Source organism: Chlorocebus sabaeus, chromosome X (assembly GCF_047675955.1).
Source record: "Chlorocebus sabaeus isolate Y175 chromosome X, mChlSab1.0.hap1, whole genome shotgun sequence".
NCBI classification, from domain to species: Eukaryota; Metazoa; Chordata; class Mammalia; order Primates; family Cercopithecidae; genus Chlorocebus; species Chlorocebus sabaeus.
In genome coordinates this window covers 80891290-80901928 of record NC_132933.1, presented here as the reverse complement: position 1 = coordinate 80901928, position 10639 = coordinate 80891290, and the positions used below count along the sequence as shown (strand labels likewise).

The window sequence follows — 10639 nt, the reverse complement described above, 5'->3', positions numbered from 1 at the left end:
CATTCAGCAAACCCAAGTTCAAGGGCTTCCTGACAACAACTGCACTGGTTTAAAGGAAATTTTAAACATTGCTTTAAAGTACACTTTAAAGGATACTGAAGAGACTTGATGGGCCAGGCACCATGGCTCACATCCGTAATCCTAGCACTTTGGGAGACCCAGCTGGAGCTCAGGAGTTCCAGACCAGCCTGGGCAACACAGCGAAACGAAGTCTCTACAAAAAATATTTTAAAAATTAGCCGGGCATGGTGGTGCGTGCCTGTAGTCCAAGTTACTCAGGAGGCTGAGGCGGGGGAAGACAGCTTGAGCCTGGGAGCTCAAGGCTTCAGTGAGCCAAGTTCCACATTATACGCCAGCCTGGGTAACAGAGGATGACCCTGTCTCAAAAGAGACTTGAAAACTAAGTGCGAAGCATGATGTTTGGTTGGAAAGAGAATTTTGTTAGAAAGCATCTATGAGGGATACTACGGGACCATGGGGACAATCGGAAAGTGTTTCATGTGATCATACAGTAGAAAAGTGTGTGGTTTCAGTGATACATTTCCTGAGTGTCATGATGGCATTAAGGCTTTGTGAAAGACCATGCTTTCTCGTATTTGGGGATGATGTATCTTAATGATTCAAATAGATCTCAAATGATTCCACAAAATAATGGAAAATACAAGCACACACACACACACACAGAGAAAGACAGGGAATGGGTTGGAGGAAGGGATAACGCAAATGTGAGAAAATGCTTAAAAAAAACTGGAGGATTCAGTAGAAGAATATATGTATGAGTGCTCCTTGCGCTTTCCCTGCAACTCTTCCATGGCTTTGAAATTTAAACAAATGCAATCTGAGGTGAAGGGGGATATTATGGACCATTTTATTCCAGTCAGTTTGAAAACAAAGAAAAAGGTCACCGATCGCTAGGAAACAAAACCCGCCAAAACTGACACAAGAAAGAACAGCCAACCTGAACCGTTCCAGAATCATTACAGAAAGATATGAGTAGTCAAAGGCTTTCCAGGAATAAACTCCAGGATTCCCCACCACATTCTGAAAAACATCCTAGGAATACGTATCTTCCATTTGACACGAACTCGTGCAGAAAATTGAAAAGGAGGAACAATCCTTCACTCAACTGTGTGAGCTTGGCATAACCTCGATACCAAATACTTCAAGGACACTTAGAGAAACATTGCAGATCAATCACAGGCTCATGACGCAGAAGCAAAAATCAGAACCAGAATCTTAGCACACGGAAGCCTTCAGGATATAAAAAGGAAAATACCTAATGTGGCATGACAAATATTAGCTTCATCTCAAAAATACAAATTTAATTTCCCTTCAGGAAATAAAGTGCCATAATTCTCCACATTAACAGATTAGGGGAGAGAAACATGCTCTTCATAGTCACAAAATTATTGACTAAGTGTCAGTTTCCTTTCAAGATGTATTGCTGACAATTCTTTTTTCTAAAAAGTCAGGACTATTGGGCTATAACTTACACACAGGTCTATGGGATTTTCTAAATGCATACAGCTGTGGAAACACCAGCACAAGATATATAGATACAGAGCATCGCCATCCCCGCCAGGTTCCTTCACGCCCTCTGGTAGTGAACACCTGGTCTTAACTCTCAGACCCTGGCAACCACCAATCTGTTTTCTGCTCCTAGAATTTTGCCTTTTCCAGAATGTCATATAAATGGAATCACACAGTACGTATCATGTGCATTTGGTTTCCTTCAGAGAAAGACATTCTGACCGCAACTCTCTAAAAGTGCAATGTACAGATTCATGACCTGGGTAGTAGTTACCTGGCTTGATCACCTTATAACTGTTTGTCAAATGGCCAACTTCTGAGCTCTCTCCGTGTGTGTGTGTGTGTGTGTGTGTGTGTGTGTGTATTGTTTCAAAAATATAATTTTACATTTAACTGCCTCTAACTTTTATATCTTGATGAGGGTTATTAAATGGCAATTATTAATCCTTTAAAGAAAGTGAGTGATTATTGGGAAAGTCAGCAGAGTGATTACTTCTGGAAGGATGTGCAAAGGGGGAAGTAGTGATCGGAGTAGGGCAAACAGGAGGGTTCCAACACCCTGCCAACCTTCTGTTCCTTGCTCTGCGTGGTAGTGACCCAGACTTTAACATTGCACAACCACAGGGGAGCCATTCATGCTAGATCATCTGAACTGAGCACCCTGGATTCCCGCATGTAGTGTTTGCATGGCCACCCTGGTGGCCACAGCCTACGCAACCGTACCTGGCAAACATGAGTTCTGGCTTCATCCTTCGAGGAAACGGATGATGAGAAAAAGTATGGGGAAAAGGAGAACATCTTGGTGTACAGGTTGAGGACAGATGGGCATGAGATTGTCCGAGTTCACCCAGAATTGTGTTCCAGGTGGGCTAAAGTTCATCCTGTTACTCACCATGACCACTATGATCCTACGATTGCCATCTCACATCTCCGTGTGCAGTGCCCTAAGCCTCCACCACAGCCTGGACGGCCACCCTTGGGGACTCTGACTGGCATGCATGTGAGGAGACTCACACACCTTCAAATCCAGCTGGAGCCTGAAGGGGAGATGCTCTTTTCTGCCAACCGGGTAAGAGGTCTCATTCGGAAATGTACCAGTGGGATCTCTGGCACTGAGTGCAGGCGGGATTCTGCTCAGGGCTCAGCCTCGGCGGCTGCATCAAGGGCAGGCACACAGCTCAGCAGACCTCTGGAGCACGTATGAACTGAGTGGCAGGACAAGGCAGGAGGGGGACTAAGACTCTCCAGGCCGGACTCCACATTCCTCTTGGTGAGAGAGGAGACTTGAGGGAAAAGCAAGAGGGGGCCACTGAATAAGGGGAGAGGCTCGACCTCCTCCTCTCCACTGGGACCCAAATGGATTCCTCTAATCCGAGGAGCCTTGGATTCTGCACTTATTTCCCCTAGAACGGGAAGGCTCCGCCCGACCATGGCCTGGAGTGTACATGTTACAGCTCCATTATTGTGCGGGAAGTGGTCTGAATATGGAACCGAGGTGGTGTGCTGAGAGACGGGGCTAGCAAATCCAGCCTCCAAAGGATGGGTTCACGCCTTCCACAACTCCGTCCACAGGCTTCTCCCCTTCCACACCCTGTTGACCATGGCCCATGGCCCCCGGGCCAGTGTCTGGGGCTGGAGTTCTCACCCAACCAGAACCTGCATAGATGTCCCCGGTGGCAAAAACCCAAGCTGGAGAGTTCCTGACAGACTTCCTTTCCAGAGCCCACCCCGCTGTGTTATCCTCCCAAGAAACAACCATCTGTGTCAGGATCAAAGCCTTGGCCCGAGGAATCAAGCCAACCATCTCAGGCTAGGGATTTGAGGTGGATAGCGTAGGTCCCCACCACCGTTCGTTTCCAGGTCTGAGGCCCCCTCACTGAGCTCATACCACGGGCCTGGCAGGGAGACACAGAGAGAGTATGGGGGAAGGCGGATACCGAACCCAACCAGCTGTCCCAGGGCAGTCCCGATTCCCCACTTTCCACCCTCACTGTTCGTCCTGCCCGTGTCTCTGTTAGCTGGCATTGGGGCACCCTCCCATGGGAGCTCCCCAATTCCTAGATGAGGCACCAACCAGCGACTCTGAAGTATTATCACTGCACCCACACACGGGAGTGCTGAGACATCCCATCCATCCGGTGGAGGATCAGGAGCCTACTGTGGCACCTCCAGCATTCTGAGAGTCCCAACACCCGTCCCTGTGTTTGGGGACGTCCCATTCATCCTACTCCACGCCCTCCTAGGTGTTAGAATTGAACAACACCTCTTGTAAAAAGTGAACCCCAGCCCTGCTTTTGTGCATTCCATCCTTCAGGTATCCTTCATCACTGCCTCCACTCTGTCAATCAGCCCTTTCTCCCTCAAGGGACAGCACTCATGATTAATTTGATTCCCAAGCGGGTGCTTGCAAGGGCATGCTCAAGCAGGCGCACACACACACACACACACACACACACACACTCACCTTGAATGGTATCTGCATTTCTATTGTCTTCATCTGTTCAACATCCAGTCTCTTGGCGATGGGAGCTGGCAGAACCTACCCACACCTCCTCACTGGAACCGGAATCTGTGCCCAAATCTGGGGCCTGCCCAGCCCAGGATTCTGGCTGAAGGAAGCAGGTGATCCCAACTCTCAGGGAGGGTGAAGGCAGAACAGGGAACTCGAGGAAATCTCGTGTAACCTCAAGAGGCGATCTGAAAGACTGATCAGGGATACAGAAATATCACGTCCACAAAAACCTGAGGCCTTGCGGGTGGTGGAACAGTATTTGACAGGGACCATCAAAGAACAGCCAGGCCTAGCATCCACACTTGCCCTGCCTAGTATCCACACCACCCTTGCCATTTTCAAATCAAGGGTATGGAGTCGACTGGCTGGAGAAGGGGCTGTTGGCCCCCTATAGGACACCAAGGATGAGGAATCCACCTTCCATGTAGCTGCCAGCGGGCAGTTTCTACAAGGTTGGCCTGCAGGCACCAGAACAGACTCAGTGCCCCCACCTCCAACCAAGAGACTACCCTGCCCTTTTCTTCGGCACTCCACGTACCTTCCCTTTTGCTCAGCCACCCACTGGGATGTGGCTTCTGTCTCCATCTGGCTACTGAAACTGAGGAGGAGATCTGATGGGATTTGGTAACTGAGGTTCAAATATGAGGGCTAAGAGGAACTGAGGATGCTACCTGGTTTCTGGCCCAGATGACCTGACCATGTGTGTGGTGGCACCAGAGGGACATAATGGCTCCAGAAAGAGGACTGGTCTCCTGAGTGGGAGGATAAGCTCCAATGTGTTCCTCAACAGCACGGAAATAACCGTGCAGGAAAGACCACCAGCGTCAAGCCACATGGGAGAGCAAGGATGCTCACAATGGAAAGGACGGTGACAGGGCAAAACCAAGACAGTGAACTGCAGGAGAAAAGGAGAGAAAGACCAGGGTTCTAGGAGGCCATCAGTTCCTGGAGAAGTGGAGGGAGGATAGTGCTGAAGAAGGGGACTTGTGAGACCCTGAAGTAAGAGGAGAAGAGGAGGGACATGAGCAGGGCATGTAAGGGAAAGGCAGGAAATGCTGCTGTGGCCAGGCAGGGCCCCTACAGCACCTAGACCCACGACACTGTGGTGAGCCCGAGTGCAGGGCTGCTGCTCAGAGGCCAACCCAGGTGCCCCACAAGGAGTGGGCCCACCACAGAGCGCCAGGGGAACTGTCCTTCAAGTGTCAGGGAAGGGAGCAACACACTGAATCCCCCAACACTCCCAACAGTCGCAGAGAGGGCAGATCACAGACCACAGAATATGAGAATGACTTTATTTCAAACTGCTTTGAACTGCATTGGGAAGTGTGCAAATGCAGTGGAAGAGCAAAAGCCCTGGCTGAAGAGGATACGGAGGGAACCTGCTTGGCTGCAGCTCCAGAACTCCAAAGGTACCAGCTGCTCGTCTTGTAGGAAGATGCTCGCTCAAACCTGTGAAACAGAGCAGGCTCAGGGATGGGCTACCAGCCAGGGCCAGCCCACAGCCCTCCTAAGCTACCGGGACTGTGGGAAGGGGCATGGTGTGTGCCACACTCACTTCAAAGGCCCTGGAACTTGTCAGTGAGGAACTGCATGGTCGCTGAAACAGAGAGGCAGAACCGGGCACTCCAGACCCGGGGAAACAGAAATCCACCCCCTGCGCCTGTGGGGAACCACCTAGCTCTGCAACGCGAAATCCCACCAGCCCTGGGACTGACTCACCCACCCATCACCTGAATTAAATGTGGAAATGCCTTCTAAGTGGGAAAGTGGTTCTCAGGTGTTGGGCCATCCCAGAACCGTTCAGAACATGTTTCAAAGACAGATAAGCCAGCCAGCAAGCAAAAATCCATACAAGCCATACCAGGCAGCAGTTAAAGGGAAAACACATGTGGTATCTCTAACCGTCCTAAGCGAAGGAGATCTCTGTGACTTGTGGACCAAGTGTACACAGAGTTCAGACAACACATTGCTGTCTGTGCACACCCCTAGCTGGAAAGGCACAGAAGGCTCCAGGGCCAGGCTTTGCTTGGTTCTCTTCCGCAGAGGAAAGTCAGTCCCAGTGACGCCGCCTGTACCTGCAGCCCACCCCCGCCCCCCACGCCTGCAGAAAGACACTGCTGTCCATCCCTGCCCCGGCCAGGGCTCTGTCATACCTAGCTGCTGTGTAAGGTTCTCAATTTCCTTCTGCAGCTGGATGCACTAGACCGGCAGACACCAGAGGAAGAGAAATGGTTAGTCAATTCTGGCCTGCTCTCTCTCTGGACTCCCTCTCTCCCCCAGGCCGTACAGCCCCCATAGCCTGCAGCCCAGTGGTGAGGTGGGTTGGCACAGAATCCTCAATGGAAAGGAGGCATCCTCTCTCCATGGGGAGTGGAAGGTGGAGGCGGGGGGTAGGAGGACGCAGAAGTCAGTTTAACCTGGACACGGATCCCACCATCTAGTGTGGACCTCTATTTCTAAGAGCCACACAAAGCATTACCCGAGAACAGTCCTGGGCTCCCGGGGGCTGCTGCTGCCTTTCTGGTCTTGGAGGATGGACAGGTGGATGCTGGTCACCTGAAAGAGAACACAAAATCCAGCTTACAAGCCTCCCAGTGAGGTGGAAAAGGCCTAGCAGGGTCTAAAGTGAAGCACCGTCACCCTCTGCTGGCAACACGTTGCCCATGCTCTGCCCAGCAACTCCAACCCTCCCTCTGGGACTGCCTTCACTGTTCCCCAGTGTAAGCCCATGTGTACCTGTGGCCCCCTAGCATTGTGACTCTGGGTTGGACTCCAGCAGCGCGGCAGCCACAGCCAGGCCCTGGGAGGGCCAGTGTGGCTGAGCAGGACTTCACAGAAAAGGGCTCTGTACCGCCGAAAGTCTCCTTCCAGAGTTGGAGTTTGGGGCGCTGCTCCAAATTGCCCCCTACCACACAAACTCCACTGAGAGGAGGATGTGGCTTAAAGCCAGTCCTGTCGACACCCCGTTTTCTGTGGGACAGCTGCCTGGGTGGGCAGGGAAGCCTGGGAACAAGGCTGAGCCCCCAGAAGCGACAGAACCAGAGGATTCCCTCCCAACCCCTCTCCCCTCCACCCCTATCAAATCCGCAAGACTCACCGGAGGGTGCGTGGCGTCTGGGCACGAGGCCTCCCAGGCTGTAGGCTGAGGGCTCTGAACGTCCCAGAAGTTGGGGAGCTCTGATGTTGGGGTCACCACTGCTGAATTCTCCATGACACACAGACAGGCGAGGCAGCCCTGGCCTATGTGTGGGAAGCTAAAACAGAAATGTCTGAGTCAGGCTGGCGGTGGGGGCGGGCAGTGAGTACGTGTGGGAAGGGGTTGTGGTAAGATGGAGACTTCGGAGCTAATCTCATTAGCACTTTCTCTCTCAGTCCCAGGCCAGGAGGCAGAGCCCAGCCAGGGAAAACACTGGGGATACTGAGATAGCGCAGGCAGCCTGCCAGGTGGCTCAGGCAACAGCTAAGGAAGGAGGAATCAGGAAGTTGATGAGCCTAGACACCCCAGCTTTGCAGCCCACACTTTAAGGGGTCACCTCATCCAAACCAGCTGCCAGCCCTGCCTTCCATCCCAGCTCCTCCATGGAGGAGGAAGTAAAACCCCTGCAGAGTGTCCGAAGGCATGCCCGTCACACACCAAGTGCTCCCCTTAACGTGTGCCCCTACGATTGGGCATTCTAGTGTCCCTGGGCTCCTGATGACAACCCTCGAGCAAGGGACAGAGGGGACATGGGTAAACAGGTGTGTGCTGGAAGAGAGGAGGTGTGGCGGGAGACAGAAGAGGAGGAGGGTGAAGAGGGAGAGGAAGGCGACAAGTCCAAAGGCCTACTCCCGTGGACCCTTGGGACGTCATCTCTATTTGGGTCATTATCTTCTCTGGCCACAGCCTGGGACTCCCTGGTCTTCCTTCCTGCAGGTTTCTTCCTAGGGTTGCTGTGCTTAGGCTTTTGGGGTTTCTTGGACATCCCGTGTGTCCCCACACCGGAGAATGGCGGGAAGGTGGCCGGCTCCGAGGGAGTGGCCCTCTCTCCACAGAGGGAGTCTCTCTCCGCAGGCAGTAAAGGTTCTCCCCGAGGCCAGTTGAGAGGCACCCCCTAGGGACTTCTCCTGGGCCATCTTCCTCCTTGAAAGGCCCTGGGGCAGAGCCCCTGCAGTGGCAGCTCCTGAGCAGCTGGGCCTGGCCTCCACCTTTCCCCAGGTCCTGCTCTGCATTTTCTTTCCGGGAGAGTCCTCCAGCTCTCCCACAGCCGGCCTCTCCATGACTGGAGTGAGTCCGCGGGGAGCAGAGGTCAGGAAACGGCCCGGCACGGACAGGTAACTCTCCTTGCAGTGGAAGCCTACGTGTCTGGATGTGTTTGCTGGCTTCCTGGGGCTGCCGGGCTTGGCCTGGCTTCCTTCGTTGCGGCGAATGCCCACCCTCATCAGTGGTAAGCCGCTGCTCTCTTCTGCGGAATCAGACTCGTGGGTAGACGCCCCGAGGGGTCTTTCACTGAGGGGCTGCTGGGGATCTACGCCGATTCTCCATCTACTCTTCTAGCCCCTTTTCCGGATTCTCCCAGGCCGGGCCTGGCCCAGGACCACTGAGGTGGAGAGGGCCGGCAGAGGCCTGCTGCCATTCTCCAGGGCTGGGGCCCAGGGCGCCACTCCCACTGGGATCGACCTCGAGGTCCGCCCAAATGTCAGTGGACCCTTTGGCAGCTGTGCTTTCTGGGGACATGTGTCCCTGGATGCTGGGCAGCGGCCCGATGGCAGCTGGCTCGTCAGTCAGGTAGGATGAGTAGTCCACACAGTCCCCTTGGTCGTCTACTGGGGTGTCAGGCCGGCCTTCCCAGCCCCAGAGCACCACCCTTCCCTGCTCTGTCAATTTGCTCTCACACTTGAAGCTGAAGCCCTCGGGATCTGTGAACCTGCTCTTGCCCTCACCCTCGCCCTCGCTGCTGTGCAGCACCCCCAAATCGAGGCCGTGGACATTCCCATGGCCCCAAGGGGCTCCTGAAGTGGCCGTGCGGGCGCTAGCCTTCTCGCCACCCTCTGACCTGAAACCGGCCCCCCAAACGGACACCTAGTCTGGGGAGCTCATGGAGCCGGTCCGGGCAGCCTGGGCTGTGCGGAGATGGTCGTCCTGGTAACGGTGGGAGGGAAGAGCCAAGCCCAGCCAAGCCCAGCCAAGCCCAGCCAAGCCCAGCCAAGGGGGCCACGCGACAGGAACAGCAAGGCCTGCAGGTCACCGCTGTCCTCACTCCAGGCGGCAGTAGGAGATGTCCAGACAGCGGTGGCTTCTGTGCACCCTCAACGCCCGCACCGTGCCTTCTCATTGGTCCACCCTCTGTCAACAAGAGCTCCCTTTGTTTGGCGGGGCCTCTGGGCTGTAACCATCCGGACACCGGCTCTTGGTTTGCCCCGACGCCTGTCATTTGACTGGGTGGCTGCGCTCCGGTAGGTTCTTGGGGCCAGGGCGCATTGGAGCTCTCCATCTATCTCTTTCTTCCTGTCCTGCCGCCTCTGGCGGCCAGGCACATACTTTCCAATGAGAGCCACGTCTCTGAGCCCCAGTGTCCCATCTGTAAGGCAGGGGTCAATGAGAGAGCCGCCCCCAGCTCATCAGCTTGGGAGAGTAAATGTCATGATGCACGCCAATCACCCGGCGCACAGAGGAGCTTCAAGCCTCCGTTCCAGACCAAGAGGTAGCGCCCGATAGGAACATGGACAAGGAGGCCCACAGTCAAGAAACAGAAGTTTCAGGGTTGTTTCTGTTAGTGCTGGGAAAAATCCCTTTGTCATTTTCCTGGGGACTTACGGCGTTGAACCTGTAATGGCTTTGGGTAGCACAGACGTGTTAACCATCTTCCAGACCATGAGCACGGGATGTGTCCCCATTTATTTGTCTTCTGAGTCTTTCATCAGTGTTTGGTCGGTTTCATTATGCACACCTTTCACCTCCCTGGATAAATGTATTCCGAAGGGTTTTGTTCTTTTCCTGGTATTCTAAATACGTTGGTTTCCCGTCTATCTTTTTTGGATAGTTTGTTGTTAGGGCATAGAAATGCCAGTGATTTTCACATTTTGCTTTTCCATTCTGCAACTTTACTAAGTTTGTCTACTGGTTTTGAACGTTTTTTGGTGCAGTGTACGCTAGGGTTTTTTCCATGTGAGATCATGTCATCTGCAGCAGAGATAATTGAGCTTCTTACTTTCCAATTTGGATACCTTTTTTTTTCTTTTTCTTAGAGTAGGTGATCAAATCGGCACAAGGCTGTGTGCCTACAAGGGTTGATTGGCATGTGGGTGTGGTGGTTTGGCAGGCCAGAGTTTTCCCACCTCTGCCAGCCTCCCCCAACCCGCTGTTGCTGTCGTTTATTCAACGAAGCCGGAAGTCCAACCAATGGTCTAGGATACCCCAAAGATGCTCACCATCACTCACCCTAAAGGTGCAAACTAAAATCAAAACTCAATTTTCACACAGCAGGTTTGTGACTCTTAGAGAGCTTAACCATTCTGGGGGTAGGAGAGGTCCTGAGCAAACCAGTGCATTTGCTCACTTGCTGGGGGAAAGGGAGAGGGCAGCCACTTGGGAGGGTAATTTGGCAGGATCCATGAAAC

General features: G+C 53.2%; 1 pseudogene; it reads right to left on the bottom strand.

Moving 5' to 3' along the window:
- Window positions 1-5359: 5359 nt before the first annotated feature.
- LOC103232171 (uncharacterized protein CXorf49-like) lies at window positions 5360-9119 on the bottom strand (annotated as a pseudogene).
- Between the last annotated feature and the right edge of the window lie 1520 nt (window positions 9120-10639).